We start from the raw sequence: 15829 nt of genomic DNA on the forward strand, positions 1-15829 counted from the left end.
ACCCGAGGTCAGGACTGTACCTGGGTCTTTGGCGCTGCAAGGCAGCAGCTCTACCAGCTGCGCCACCGTGTCACCATTTGAGCAGCTAATTCAGGGCCAAAACTCCCAGCAGAATAAAAGCAGAACATTGTGCTGTATCTCTGGTGAGACATTGACCCTGGGTCCAGTCAGGTGAATTTAAAACTGCCCGCTGCCACACTTGAACGTACAGTAGACCCCGTAGGTGTTGTATCGTCCTGGCCTAATGATAAAAGAGTCCTCCTGATAAATATTTACCAATGACACAAAAAAGATAATCTAGATATTTTGCAGTTTTCCGGGAACATGTTGTTCAGTTGGGCTGTATTCCAGCACTGCAGAGAATCTGCACCAAGGCCGTGAAAGGTACTTAGTTTAGTTTGGAGATACAGCTGGGAAACAGCCCCTTCGGCCCACCGAATCCGCGCCAACCAGCGATCCCCGCACATTAACATTATCCGACACACGCTAGGGACAATTCTACATTTATACCAAGCCAATTAACCTACAAACCTGCACGTCTTTGGAGTGTGGGAGGAAACCGAAGACCTCAGAAAACCCACGCAAGTCACGGTGAGAACGTACAAACTCCATACAGACAGCACCTGTAGTCACGATCGAACCATGGTCTCTGGCGCTGTAAGGCAGCAACTCTACCACTGAGCCACCCTGTCGCCACATACTGAATATAGAACTGGACAGAATAAACGTAGAATATAGCAGAGGAACAGGCCCTTTGGCCCACAATGTCTGTGTTAAACTAATGCCAAGATGGTGTTGTCCTACCAAGTTTCACTGTTTGAAAGGACAGGATAGAGTGGATGTGGAGAGGACGATTCCACTGGTGGGAGAGACTAGGACCAGAGGTCATAGCCTCAGAATAAAAGGACATACATTTAGGAAGGAGATGAGTGGGAATTTCTTCAGTCGGAGAGTGGTGAATTTATTGCCACAGAAGGCTGTGGAGGCCTTGGATCAATGGATATTTTTAAGGCCAGAGATATATAGATTCTTGATTAGTGGAGGAGAATGGGGTTTGGAGGGAGAGAGATCAGCCATGATCGAATGGCGGAGTAGGCTTGTTGAATGGCCTAATTCTGCTCCTATCACTTATGACCTAACGAACACACGTTATCACCCGGCCCACAGCCAACAATGGACCATTGTGAGCTCCGCCTTTCCTTGATCATCGTTGCTGACTTTAACTTGTCCTTTTGCATATGTTTCATTCATTTGTTCTATGTACCTTTTTCATTTCTCTCGTTTCCCCCTCCCCTGACTCTCAGTCTGAAGAAGGGTCTCGACCTGAAATGTCACCTATTCTTTTTCTCCAGAAATGCTACCTGATCCACTGAGTTACTCCAGCTTTTTGTGTCTATCTATGATGCCAAGACCAACTGTTATCTGCCACACAAAATTCTTATTCCTCCATATCCATGTGTCCATGGAAAAGTCTCTTAAATGCCACTATTGTATTTGCCTCAAACACCACTTAACCATGGGTAGCAGTTACAGGCATCCACCACTGTGTAAAAAAATGAGTAGATGGCGTTTCGGGCCAACACCCTCTTTCAGAAGCTGGTCGATTGCTCCTTGTCTCACTCACGCTTTGTCTCACACAAAGATGTCTTTTCATCTCTGGTCTTTGTCCAACCTACCAAAATTCCCCATCGCCTGTATCCACCTATCACTCACCGGGCTTTGTCCTCCCCACCTCTCTGCCAGCTTTCTCCACCCTCCCCTCCCCAACCACAGTCAGTGTGAAGAAGGAACCCGACCCGTAATGCCATGAGAGATAGGAGTAGATTTAGGCCATTCGGCCCATTAAGTCTATGCCGCCATTTGATCATGGCTGATCTATCTCTTCCTCCCAATCTCATTCTCGTGCCTTCTCCCCATAACCTCTGACACCTAATCAAAACTCTATCTATCTCTGCCTTAAAAATATCCACTGACTTGGCCACTACAGCCTTCTGTAGCAAAATATTTGACAGATTCACCACCCTCTGACTAATAAAAATTCTCCTCATCTCCTTCCTAAAAGAACGTCCTTTAATTCTGATGACAATAGACAATAGGTGCAGGAGTGGGCCATTCGGCCCTTCGAGCCAGCACCGCCATTCAATGTGATCATGGCTGATCATTCTCAATCAGTACCCCGGTCCTGCCTTCTCCCCATTCCCCCTGACTCCGCTATCCTTAAGAGCTCTATCTAGCTCTCTCTTGAATGCATTCAGAGAATTGGCCTCCACTGCCTTCTGAGGCAGTGAATTCCACAAATTTACAACTCTCTGACTGAAAAAGTTTTTCTTCATCTCCGTTCTAAATGGCCTACCCCTTATTCTTAAACTGTGGCCCCTGGTTCTGGACTCCCCCAACACTGGGAACATGTTTCCTGCCTCTAACGTGTCCAACCCCTTAATAATCTTATATGTTTCAATAAGATCCCCTCTCATCCTTCTAAATTCAAGTGTATACAGAACTCTGTGTATACTGTGATGCTATGACCTCTGGTCCTAGACTCTCCCGCCAGTGGAAATATCCTCTCCACATCCACTCTATCCAAACCTTTCACTATTCTTTGTGTCAATGAGGTCCCCCCTCATTCTTCTAAACTCCAGCGAGTACAGGCCCAGCACCGACAAACGCTCCTTCTACTCTACACCTTCCCAGGATCATTCTTGTAAACCTCTGCTGGACCCTATCCAGAACCAGCACATCCTTCCTCAGATATGGTGTCCATCCTTCCTTAGATATGTCACCTATTCATAGTCATACACATGTTTCATAAACGTTGTGATATTACCTGCCTCAACTACCTTCTCCTGCATCTCGTTGCATATACTTATCACCCTTTCTGTAAAAATGTTGCCCCTCATGTTCCTATTAAATACCTCTCCCCCCCCCCCCACCTTAAACCTACGTTCTCTGGCTCTTGATTCCCCTACGCTAGGGAATAAATTGTGCATTTACCCTCCCTGTTCCTCTCACGATCTTGTACTCCTCTACAAGATCACACCTCATCCTACTGCGCTCCAAGGAATAAAGTCCTCACCCGCTCCCTACAGCTCAGGCCCCTGAGTTCTGGCAACTCTGCCTCAGAAGGCAGTGGACGCCAATTCTCTGAATGCATTCAAGAGAGAGCTAGATAGAGCTCCTACGGATAGCGGAGTCAGGGGGTATGGGGAGAAGGCAGGAGCGGGGTACTGATTGAGAATGATCAGCCATGATCACATTGAATGGTGGTGCTGGCCCGAATGGTCTCCTCCTGCACCTATTGTCTATTGCAACAACATCGTAAAGCTTCTCTGCACCCTTTCCTGTAACAGGGCAACCAAAACAGAACACAACACTCTGAACGTGGCGGTGAATGGGACAACCGTCACTCTACCGGCCCAGCCATGCCGTCCCCTGTACTTTGGCACCAGGCACCAGCAGGCGCGGGTGTGTCGTGTGCAAGTCAGCACACGACAGCAGAGGCGAGGAAACAAAGGGAGAGAGGCAAGATAGGTAATCGGAGCAAACTCACGTCAGCCGACGGAATTACGACAACGCACCTGCTCGGTTCGCCAGAACCCTTCGAAGGCAGGAGGACAGACGTCTGCTCGGTCTTGGTCCCCCCCCTGTCCAAGTGAGACTGAAAGCCGTCGGACAGCGCACAGACATGCGGCACAGCACAATTGCAGGAGGTGGCTAGACAATGACCACGGTGGCCAACCCTGCTCCACAATAATGGCCATAGAAAATAGCCCCTTCCTGTATTCACTTCCTTGGAAACACACTGCCATTTTATCAGTCCTCCGACCCACAGCTTCCTTTATGCCCGACTGTGTGCGTGTGTGTGTGCGTGCGTGCGTGCAAGCTATGCTCGTTTCTTTAAGCACTTGCAGCCCATGGTGGACGTAACGTTCTCAAGTGGCTGAGATGTTACTGCCGACACACGGATGGGTGGCGATGGGTACGTTCAAGGAACGCATCCCCAAAATGAGGGGAAAGGTTTAATGGGAACCCGAGGGGCAGCTTTTTCACTCAGAGGGTGGTAGGTATATGGAACGAGCTGTCAGAGGAGGTAGTTGAGGCAGATACTGACAGCATTTAAAGGGCACCTGGACAGGTACATGGATAGGAAAGATTTAGAGGGAATGTAGAAACAAGGAACTGCAGATGGTGGTTAATACACGTAAGGGCAAAAGGTACTGGTGCAACTCAGCAGGTCAGGCAGCATCTCAGGAGAACACGGCTAGGTGACGTTGATGGTCGAGACCTTTCTTCCGAAGAAGGGTCTCCTGATGTCCCGACGGAAATGTCAAACCAAATCCGACCAAGGATGGGTCAGAGAAGGGTCTCGACCTGAAATGTCACCTATCCATTTTCTCCAGAGATGCTGCTTGACCCGCTGAGTTAATCCATCACTTTCAGTCCTTCAAGGTTTAGAGGGATACTAGACCAAGTGGACCCGTTGGGCCCAAACCTCTCCTGCATTGGTGCAGCACCCTCTCCTACCCCCCTCCCCTCCCCCTCCCCACTTCCCCTTCCCCCTCTCCATCCCCCTCAACCCCCCTTATCCACCTTCCTCCTCCCTCCCTCCCACCTCCCTAGGAGATAGATTAAAACTTTAAAATGTGAATAACTTTAAAAATATAACACCGATTTCAATAAAAGTACTTGCTTTACCATTAAAGCGATGACAGTGAGTAAGGTGGGCCTAAAATTGTCAAGCTATCGTGTACCGTTTTGGCTGTAGTTCGATCACAAATAAACAAACAAACGAGAGTTTTAGTATATAGATAGATGGGCCAAACCAGGGCAAATAGGACTAGCTTTGATGGGGCATTGGTCAGCATGGACGAGTTGGCCTGAAGGACCTGTTTCCATTGAGCAAGGCTCTAAGTGGGCAAATAGGGTTGGTGTAGATGGACAAAAAGTGCAGCATGGTCGTGGTGGGCCGAAGGGCCTGTTTCCGTGCTGTATGATACTATGAGCTCTTCTCCCCACCGGCTCACCCCTGGTGAAGCTGGAGCCTGTATACATGACTGGGTGTGAATTTTGTGCATACAGGCCCTTCAGCCCATCGAGTCCACGCCGACCATTAATCACCCATTTGCACTGATCCCATTACAAAAAAAGGTCTCCACATTATCGCCAGCTCCTCAGATTCTACCACCATGGTCCCGCTGAGTTACTCCAGCATTTGGTGTCTAGCATCCGATGAGAGTCTGAAGAAGGGTTCTGACCCGAAACATCACCTAACCATGTTCTCTGGGGGTGCTGCCTGACCCAATGAGTTAACTCCAGCACTTTCTCCCTTTTAAAAGTCGTTATTGTACCTGACTCATCTACCTCCTCTGGCAGCTTGTTCCATACAACACCACCCTCTGTTTGAAAAGGTTGCCCCTCAGGTTTCTATTAAATCTTTCCCCCCTTACCTTAAACCTATGTCTCCTGGCTCAGATTCAGATGGGACAATTAACCTACTGACCCACACATCTTTGAGACGTGGGAGGAAACCGGGGAGAGAAGAGGCATCCCAACCCGAAACATTGTCTACGCATTCCCTCCATAGATGCTGCCTGACCCACGGAGTTCCTCCAGCACTTTGTGTTTTGCTCAAAATTCCAGCATCTGCATTCTCTCATATTTCCACCCAGAGGGGGAAACCCAGTCACAGGGAGAACGTGCAAACTCCACTCAGACAGTATCTGAGGTTAATATCGAACCTGGGTGACTACAACTGCGAATCTACCACTGCATAGTTTAGTTTAGTTTCAAGATTCAACATGGACACAGACCCTTCAACCCACCAAGCAGACCACTGATCACCCGTTCACACTAGTTCTACGTCATCCCATTTTCGTATCCACTCTCTACGAACTAGGTATGAAGGAAGGAACTGCAGATGCTGGTTTAAACCGAAGATAGACACAAAAGGCTGGAGTAACTCAGCAGGACAGGCGGCATCTCTGGAGAGAAGGAATGGGTAACGTTTCGGGTCGAGACCCTTCTTCTGAAGTAGACTTATTGTCTATTGTCCCTTCAGAAGAAGGAAAGGTCTCGACCTGAAACATAGAAAATAGGTGCAGGAGTAGGCCATTCGGCCCTTCGAGCCTGCACCGCCATTCAATATGATCATGGCTGATCATCCAACTCAGTATCCCGTACCTGCCTTCTCTCCATACCCCCTGATCCCTTTAGCCACAAGGGCCACATCTAACTCCCTCTTAAATATAGCCAATGAACTGGCCTCAACTACCTTCTGTGGCAGAGAATTCCACAGATTCACCACTCTGTGTGAAAAAAAACTTTCTCATCTCGGTCCTAAAAGACTTCCCCCTTATCCTTAAACTGTGACCCCTTGTTCTGGACTTCCCCAACATCGGGAACAACCTTCCTGCATCTAGCCTGTCCAACCCATTAAGAATTTTTTACGTTTCTATAAGATCCCCCCTCAATCTTCTAAATTCCAGCGAGTACAAGCCGAGTCTATCCAGTCTTTCTTCATATGAAAGTCCTGCCATCCCAGGAATCAATCTGGTGAACCTTCTCTGTACTCCCTCTATGGCACCCATTCCTTCTCTCCAGAGATGCTGCCTGCCCTGCTGAGTTACCCCAGCCTTTTGTGTCTACCCTACACACTAGGGGCAATTTACAGAGGCCAATTAACTGAAGGTAGGTGGGAATAGCGTACATGGGGCACGTTGGCCGGTGTGGGCAAGTACGCATATTTTTGGGAAGTGGTAGGAAACCAGAGCACGCGGCAGAAACCCACGTAGTCGCAGGGTAAACGTAAACTTCACACAAATAGCGCCTGAGGTCAGGATCGAACCCGGGTCTCTGGCGCTGTGGGGCAGTGGCTATATCAGCTGTGCAATTGTGCCGCCCTACAATACCTCAAGTTTTACTTCTGCAACAATGTGCTAGTGCACATGATGCCCCACCTGCTCGTGTGGAGATGAGGAACGCAGAGCCAGATCTATCTTATTTGTTTGCTTGGGCCACTGGACTAGATAGATCTGGCTTTGCGTTCCTCATCTCCACGCTCGTGTTTGGCCCATATTCCTCTAAACCTTTCCTATACACCTACGCCGGTTAAATGTCAAAACATGGAACTGCAGATGATGGTTTACAAAATAAAAGATACAAAGTGGCGGAGTAACTCAGTGAGTCAGGCAGCATCCGATGTCAGTCTGAAGGGTCTCGACCCGAAACGTCATCCATTCCTTCTCTCCAGAGATGCTGCCTGTCCCGCTGAGTTACTCCAGCATTTTGTGTCTAGCATCCGATGACAGTCCGAAGAAGGGTTCTGACCCGAAACATCACCTAACCATGTTCTCTGGGGGTGCTGCCAGACCCAATGAGTTACTCCAGCACTTTCTCCCTTTTAAAAGTCGTTATTGTACCTGACTCATCTACCTCTGGCAGCTTGTTCCATACACCACCACCCTCTGTTTGAAAAGGTTGCCCCTCAGGTTTCTATTAAATCTCCCCTTACCTTAAACCTATGTCTCCTGGTTCTTGATTCCACAACTCTGGATAAAAGGCTCTGTGCATTCACTCTATCTATTCCCCTCAAGATCTTATGAATCCTCTCAATCTCACGACTTCCCTCCCACTTCCTTTCAAAACACTCTCTCACAAGTGCCCATCCAATCCCTTTTGCCGACCCTGCCCGTCTTTTGGAATGTGGGGGGAAACGTGAGCATCCGGGGAAAACCCGTGCATCACAGGGAGAAGGTGCAAACTCCACACACACACACACACACACACACACACACACAGAGACAACACCCGAGGTCAGGATCGGACCCGGGTTTCTGGCGCTGTGAGGCAGCAGCTCTACAAGTTGTGCCTCAACTTGATCAAAACCGTCTATATAAAAAGATTACAATTTCAATCTGATGAATCTTGAACCCACACTGCTGATGTGTCGTGTTCAGTCAGATCCTGCCCAGATGGCACAGTCAGCTTTAAGGGGTCACATGTCCTTCTTTGGAATCGTTTCATTTACGCTCATGGGATCCTGTGAGGAATTCCCCGCATTTCCCCCCTCCAAAATTAGTTTCATAACTCCAGCCCCTTGAGATTACGCAGTTAAAAAGATGAATTAAACAGCAGGCACGGTTGGCACATTTAGCTTAGTTTAGTTTCTTATTGTCATGTGTACTGAGATGCAAGAAAAAAGTTTTTGTTTGCGTGCTATCCAGCTACACACACCTGCAGTGCATAGATAAAAAGGTGCAACATTTAGTGCATTTCTCCCTCTATCTTCCTTTCTCCATCTATATCCTTCCTTTGTCCCGCCCCCCTGACATCAGTCTGAAGAAGGGTCTCGACCCGAAACGTCACCCATTCCTTCTCTCCCGAGATGCTGCCTGACCTGCTGAGTTACTCCAGCATTTTGTGTCTATAATAAATGCAGTGTGTCAGGGAAAAAGGATTGAAGTGAGAAGTACTATTGCACAGGCCCTTCATTTCCATAGAAATGACGTACTATTTCATCATTCCTGGAACTCAAGCAGAACAGGTTCTTGTGTAAAAATTAATTCCCTATCCATCTCACTCAATGCACTATGAACCGTGCAAGGAATAGAGACTGGTGTTTGATGTTAACAGCCGCATACCACACTATGCAAGGGTGGTCATATGAAGGGAGGGGGAATGGAGATTGGGGACAGGAAGAGAGGGGGGGGGATGCGAATCAGGGGTGGGATGGGGATGAATGAAGGGAGATGGGGATGAATGGGGGGAGATGTGGATGAGGAAAAGGGGATAGAAGAGATGAAGGGATGTGGATTGGGGAGGATGGGATGAGGGGTGGGATGGGAGGGGGAGACGATGGGAATCAGAGGAGAGGGGAGATAAGATTCGGGGAGTAATGGAGACAGGGGAGAGGAGGGCTGGGATAGGAATCGGGGAGGAATGGGATGAAGAGGAGGGGATAGGAGAGGAAGACGGTTGAAGATCGGGGAGAGGACAGATGAGGAGGGGTGGGATGGGGATCAGAGGAGGGATGGGTAATCAGGGAAGGGGATGAGAGGAAGAGGAGAGGTTGAGGATCGGGGAGGACAGATGAGGAGGGGTGGGATGGCTATCAGAGGTGGGATAGGGATGAATGAGAGGAGATAGAATCGGGGAGGATGGATGAGGGGTGGGATGGGGAGAGGATTAGAGATGGGGATGGGGATAGGAGAGATGAAGGGATAAGAATCGGGGAGGATGGACGAGGGGTGGGATGGGGTGAGGGGAGAGGATTGGAGATGGGGATGAAGGGGATAAGAGAGGAGGGGAACAGATGGACAAGGAGGGTGATCAGAATGGATGAGGGGTGGGATGGGGAATCAGAGGAGAGGGGAGAGGAAGGATGAGTACTGGGGAGGGGGGGCTGGGGAGAGGAGAGAGGATGGTGATCAGGGGAGAAGATGAAGAAGGGGAGAGGAGGATAATGAGGATTAGGGTGCGATGGGGACGGAGGATGGGGAAGGGGGAGGAGGATGGGGAGAGGGGAGGAGAGGGGGAGAGCGGAGGAGGGGGAGAGGGGAGGAGGGGGAGAGGGGAGGAGGGGGAGAGCGGAGGAGGGGGAGAGCGGAGGAGGGGGAGAGCGGAGGAGGGGGAGAGGGGAGGAGAATGGGGACTGGGGAGAGGATAGATGGATGGGATGAGGAGAGGAGGAAGGATGGGATGAGGAGAGGAGGAAGGATGGGATGAGGGGAGGAGAATGGGGGGAGAGGGTGGGATGAGGGAAGGAGGAGAGGGAGAGAGATGGCAATCAGGGGAGGGGATGAGGAGGGGGTAGAGGATGAGGAGGGGGGAGAGGATGAGGAGGGGGGAGAGGAGGATGGTGAGGATTGGGGTGAGATGGGATGGGGACTAGAGGAGAGGAGGACGGGAGAGGTGGCGATCAGGGTAGGGATGGAGGGAGATGGCAAGCCTCACCTCGACGAAGCTCCACATCACATGGCATTGACCGCTCCACACTGCGGTGACGGTGGTGGCTCCCCTCAGCCTCAGGTCCCGGACTCCCCTTCCCTCCCTCTCCCCTCCCCTCCCTTCCTCTCTCTCCCCTTCCCTCTCTCCTTGTCTCCCTTTGCTCTCCCCTTTCTCCCTCTCCTTCTCTCTATCTATATCTATCTCTCCTCCTCTATATCTCTCTCTCTCTCTCTCTCTCTCTCTCCTCTCTCTTTCTCTCCTTTCTTTATCTATCTATATCTCTCCTTCCCTCTCTTTCTCTCTCCTCCCTCTACCCCCCCCTTTCTCCCTCTCTCTATCTGTCTATATCTGTCTATCTCTCCTCTCTCTCTCCCCTTCTCTCTATCTCTCTCTCTCCCTTTCTCTCTATCTATCTATCTATATATATATATATCTCTCTTCCCCCCCTCTCCCCTTCTCTATATATATCTCTCTCTCTCCTTCCCTCCCTCTCCTCCCTCTCTCCTTCCCCCCTCTCCTCTCTCTCCCCTTCTCTCTATGTCTCTCTCCCCTTCTCTCTATGTCTCTCTCCCTCTCCCCCCTCTCTCTCCCCTTCTCTCTATATGTCTCTCTCCCTCTCCCCCCCCCTCTCTCTCCCCTTCTCTCTCTATATATCTCCAAATTGCCCCTATCTCCTTCCCTCCTTCTCCCCCTCCCCTTCTCTCTATCTCTCTCTCTCTATATATATATATCCCCTCCTTCTCCTTCTCTCTCTCTCTCTCTCTCTTCCTCTCCTTCTCTCTCTCACCTCCTCTCTATCTATCTATCTATCTATCTATATATATATCCCCTCCTCCTTCTCTCTCTCTCCTTCTCCCTCCCTCTCCTCTCTCTCTCTCTCTCTCTATATATATATATATATAATATATATCTCCTCCTTCTCCCTCTCCTTCCCTTCTCTTCTCTCTCTCTCTCTCTCTCTCTATATATATATATATATATTATATATCTCCCTCCTTCTCTTTCTTTCTCTCCTCTCTCTCTATCTCTCTCTCTCTCTCTCTCTATATATATATATATATATCCTTCCCTCTCTCTCCTTCTCTCCCTCTCCCTCCTTCTCTCTCCCCTTTTCTCTCTCCTTCTCCTTTTCTCTCTCCTTCTCTCCTTCTCTCTCTCTCTCTCTCTCTCTCTCTATCTATCTATCTATCTCTCCTCTCTCTATATCTCTCTCTCTCTCTCTCTATATCTCTCTCTCTCTCTCTATATATATATATATATATATCCTTCTCCCTCTCTCTCTCTCAGCCTCAGGCCGGTACTGTGGGTCGCCGGGTCCGGGCCTACACCACCCGCCGTGTCCGCGCCGGTGCCTGAGAGCGGACAACAGGCAGCGTGCCCCGCCCACCCAGGGGCTCCTGCCAGTCACCGCGATGGCCCCGCCCTCGGCCCCGCCCACCCAGGGGCTCCTGCCAGACACCGCGCCTGCCCCGCCCTCTGCACCTGCCCTGCCCACCCCCAAGCGCTCCTGCCAGTCACCGCGCTGGCCCCTGCCCCGCCCACCACGGGGCTCCTACCAGTCACCGCCCTGGCCCCGCCCTCTGCCCCTGCCCCGCACAGGGTCTCCTGCCAGTCACCGCGCTGGCCCCGCCCTCTGCACCTGCCCATGCCCCGCCCACCCCAGGGGCTCCTGGCAGTCAACGCGCTGGCCCCGCCCTCTGCACCTGCCCACCCCAGCGGTTCCTGCCAGTCACCGCGCTGGCCCCGCCCTCTGCACCTGCCCTTGCCCCGCCCACCCCAGGGGCTCCTGCCAGTCACCGCGATGGCCCCGCCCTCTGCACCTGCCCCAGGGGCTCCTGCCAGTCTCCGCGCTGGCCCCGCCCACATCCCCGCCCACCCTAGGGTCTCCTGCCAGTCACCGTGCCTGCCCCGCCCTCTGCACCTGCCCCTGCCCCGCCCACCCCAGTGGCTCCTGCCAGTCACCGCGCCTGCCCCGCCCTCTGCACCTGCCTCTGCCCCAGGGGCTCCTGCCAGTCACCGCGCTGGCCCCGCCCTCTGCCCCATAAACAGAACTGTCCCGGCAGACCCCATTGTCTCTGCCTGCTCATGCCCCACCGAACTTATCTCCACCTACCCTGACTCCATCCTATCCCCCCCGTCAAATCCCTCCCCACCTACGTCCACGACACCTCACACGCTCTCCATCTCCTCGATAACTTCCGGTTCCCAGGCCCCCACTCCCTCATCTTCACCATGGATGTCCAGCCACTCTACACTTCCATCCCCCACAAGGATGGTCTCGAAGCCCTCCGTTTCTTCCTCGACCCAATCCCCATCTACCAACACTCTCCTCCGCCTAGCAGAGCTGGTTCTTACCCTCAACAACTTCTCCATTGATTCCTCCCACTTCCTCCAAACCAGAGGCGTAGCTATGGGCACTCGCATGGGCCCTAGCTACGCCTGCCTCTTTGTCGGGTACGTCGAACAATCCCTGTTCCGGGCGTACAACGGCCCCATCCACGAACTCTACCTCCGCTACATCGACGACTGCATTGATGCTACCTCTTGCACCCATGCAGAACTCACTGACTTCATACACTTCACCTCCAATTTCCATCCTGCCCTTAAATATACCTGGACTATCTCCGACATCTCCCTCCCGTTTCTGGACCTCACCATCTCCATCACAGGAGACAGACTAGTGACGGACATCTACTATAAACCCACTGACTTGCACAGCTACCTGGACTACACTTCTTCCCACCCGGTCCCCTGCAAAAAGTCTATCCCCTACTCCCAATTCCTCCGTCTGCGCCCGGGATGAGGTGTTTCACACTAGGGCATCAGAGATGTCCTCGTTCTTCAGGAAACGGGGCTTCCCCTCCTCCATTATAGATGAGGCTCTCACTAGGGTCTGTTCTACATCCCGCAGCTCCGCTCTTGCTCCCCCTCCCCCCACTCGCGACAAGGACAGAATCCCCCTCGTTCTCACCTTCCACCCCACCAGCCAGCGGATCCATCGAATTATCCACCAACATTTCCGTCACCTTCTCTCTCTATATATCTCTCTCTCTATATCTCTCTCTCTCTCTCTCTCTCTCCTTCCCTCATCCCATTCTCTCATCCCATCCTCTCATCCCATTCTCTCATCCCATTCTCTCATCCCATCCTCTCATCCCATTCTCTCATCCCATCCTCTCATCCCATTCTCTCATCCCATTCTCTCATCCCATTCTCATCTCATCCCATTCTCTCCCCCCCCATTCTCCTCCCCTCATCCCCCTCCCCACATCCCCTTCCCTCATCCCATCCTTTCTCCTAATCCCACCCATCTCGCCTCACCCCATCCTCCTCCTCCACTCCAGCCCATCGCACCCCAATCCACACTATCCTCCTCTCCCCCCTCCTCATCCTCTCCCCTGATCACCATCTCTCTCCCTCTCTTCCTCGTCTCATCCCATCCTCTCATCCCATAGAAACATAGAAAATAGGTGCAGGAGGAGGCCATTTGGCCCTTCGAGCCAGCACCGCCATTCATTGTGATCATGGCTGATCATCTACAATCAGTAACCCGTGCCTGCCTTCTCCCCATATCCCTTGATTCCGCTAGCCCCTGGAGCTCTATATAACTCTCTCTTAAATTCATCCAGTGAATTGGCTTCCACTGCCTTCTGTGGCAGAGGGTGGTGTCAGTGTGGGTTAGTGTGACTTGGTGGGCCGAAGGGCCTGTTTCCGCGCTGTATCTCTAAAGTAAGGTAAAGGTGAGGAGAGGTTTTGACTTGGTTGGATTTAAGAAGGGTTCTCGACCCGAAATGTCACCTGTCCATGTTCTCCAGAGATACTGCCTGACCCGCTGAATTACTCCAGCACTCCTGTGTCCTTTTGTATATAAAAATGTTCCCAATGTTGGGGTAGTCCAGAACCAGGGGCCACAGTCTAAGAATAAAGGGGAGGCCATTTAAAACTGAAGTGAGAAAAAACCCAGAGAGTTGTGAATTTGTGGAATTCTCTGCCGCAGAAGGCAGAAGGCAGTGGAGGCCAATTCACTGGATGAATTTAAAAGTGAGTTAGAGGGGGGGAAACGAAGCAAGTTTTACCTCTCCTCCTTTTCCCTTCTCCCCCCACCCCCTCCCCCCCCCCCCTCCCTTACTCCCCCCGTACAATCAGTCAAAAGAAGGGTGCAGATGCTGCTTAATACACAAAAGGACACAGAGTACTGGAGTGTGCAGTTTTGGTCTCCTAATTTGAGGAAGGACATTCTTGCTATCGAGGGAGTGCAGCGTAGGTTCACCGGGTTAATTGCCGGGATGGCGGGACTGACATATGATGAAAGAAAGGATCGACTGGGCTTATATTCACTGGGGATTTAGAAGGATTAGAGGGGATTGCATAGAAACATATAAAATTCTTAAGGGATCGGGCAGACTAAATGCTGGAAAAATGTTCCCCATGTTGGGGGGGAGTCGAGAACCAGGGGCCACATGGTTTAAGAATAGGGGGTAGGCCATTTAGGACTGAGATGAGGAAAAACCTTTTCACCCAGAGAGTTGTGAATCTGTGGAATTCTCTGCCACAGAAGTAAATGGAGGCCAATTCACTGGATGTATTTAAGAGAGAGTTGGATCTAGCTGTTAGGGCTAACCGAATCAACGGATATGGGGAGAAAGCAGGAACGGGGTACTGATTCTGGATGATCAGCCATGATCATATTGAATGGCGGTGCTGGCTCGAAGGGCCAAACGGCCTACTCCTGCACCTATTTTCTATGTTTCTAACTCAGAGGGTCAGGCAGCATCTCTGGCGAACATGGAAAGGTGATGTTTCGGATTCATCCCTCTTCTGTTCAACCCAATCAAAAACTCTCCTCACCTCTATCCACCTATCACTCGCCAAGTTTTGTCCCACCTCCCACCTCTCTTCCAGCTTTCTCGCCCCCACCACAATCAGTCCGAACTGTGGTCCCGATCTGAAACATCACCTATCCATGTTCTCCAGGGATGCTGCCTGACCCCCTAAGTTACTCCAGCACTTTGTGTCTTTTCTTTTGTAAAACAGCATCTGCAGTTCCTTGTTTCGACTCTGCACAGTGTATACCTCTTTGCTCGTGACTCTAAAAGCAGAGCGTGTTCACGGGCGTATGTGTACAAAATCACGAGAGGAATGGCCTGGCCACTCCCTCTTCCCCCCTCTTCCATCGGGCAAGAGGTGGGCGCAGCGGTAGAGTTGCCGCCTTACAGCGAATGCCGCGCCGGAGACTCAGGTTCGATCCTGACTACGGGCGCCGTCTGTACGGAGTTTGTACGTTCTCCCCGTAACCTGCGTGGGTTTTCTCCGAGATCTTTGGTTTCCTCCCACACTCCAAAGACGTACAGGTTTCTAGTTTAATTGGCTGGGCAAATGTTTAAAAATAATTGTCCCTAGTGGGTGTAGGATAGTGTTAGTGTGCGGGGATCGCTGGTCGGCGCGGACCCGGTGGTCCGAAGAGCCTGTTTCTGCACTGTTATCTCTAAATCTAAAACTAAAATCTAAAAAGTGTGAAAACGCACACCTCCAGATTCAGAGACAGTTTCTTCCCAGCTGTTATCAGGCAACTGAACCATCCTACCACAACCAGAGAGTAGTTCTGGCTTAATTTTAGTTATGTATTTTATAATGTATTTTATGTATTTTACTCGGCTTGTACTCGCTGGAAGATTGAGAGGGGATCTTATAGAAACTTACAAAATTCTTAAGGGGTTGGACAGGCTAGATGCAGGAAGATTGTTCCCGATGTTGGGGAAGTCCAGAACAAGGGGTCACACAGTTTAAGGATAAGGGGGAAGTCTTTTAGGACCGAGATGAGAAAGTTTTTTTTCATACAGAGAGTGGTGAATCTGTGGAATTCTCTGCCACAGAAGGTAGTTGAGGC

At 51.0% G+C, this 15829-nt stretch overlaps 1 protein-coding gene across 1 annotated transcript in view; it reads right to left on the reverse strand.

Moving 5' to 3' along the window:
• LOC144609297 (polyamine-transporting ATPase 13A3-like) overlaps nucleotides 1–10265 on the reverse strand; it is an 85004-nt gene extending 74739 nt beyond the window's left edge. The window contains exon 1 of the mRNA XM_078427728.1: nucleotides 9949–10265. The gene's annotated coding sequence lies outside the window, so the exon portion shown is untranslated. The remainder of the gene's footprint in view (nucleotides 1–9948) is intronic.
• Between the last annotated feature and the right edge of the window lie 5564 nt (nucleotides 10266–15829).

The sequence above is a fragment of the Rhinoraja longicauda genome, chromosome 34 (genome assembly GCF_053455715.1).
Source record: "Rhinoraja longicauda isolate Sanriku21f chromosome 34, sRhiLon1.1, whole genome shotgun sequence".
Taxonomy (NCBI): domain Eukaryota; kingdom Metazoa; phylum Chordata; class Chondrichthyes; order Rajiformes; family Arhynchobatidae; genus Rhinoraja; species Rhinoraja longicauda.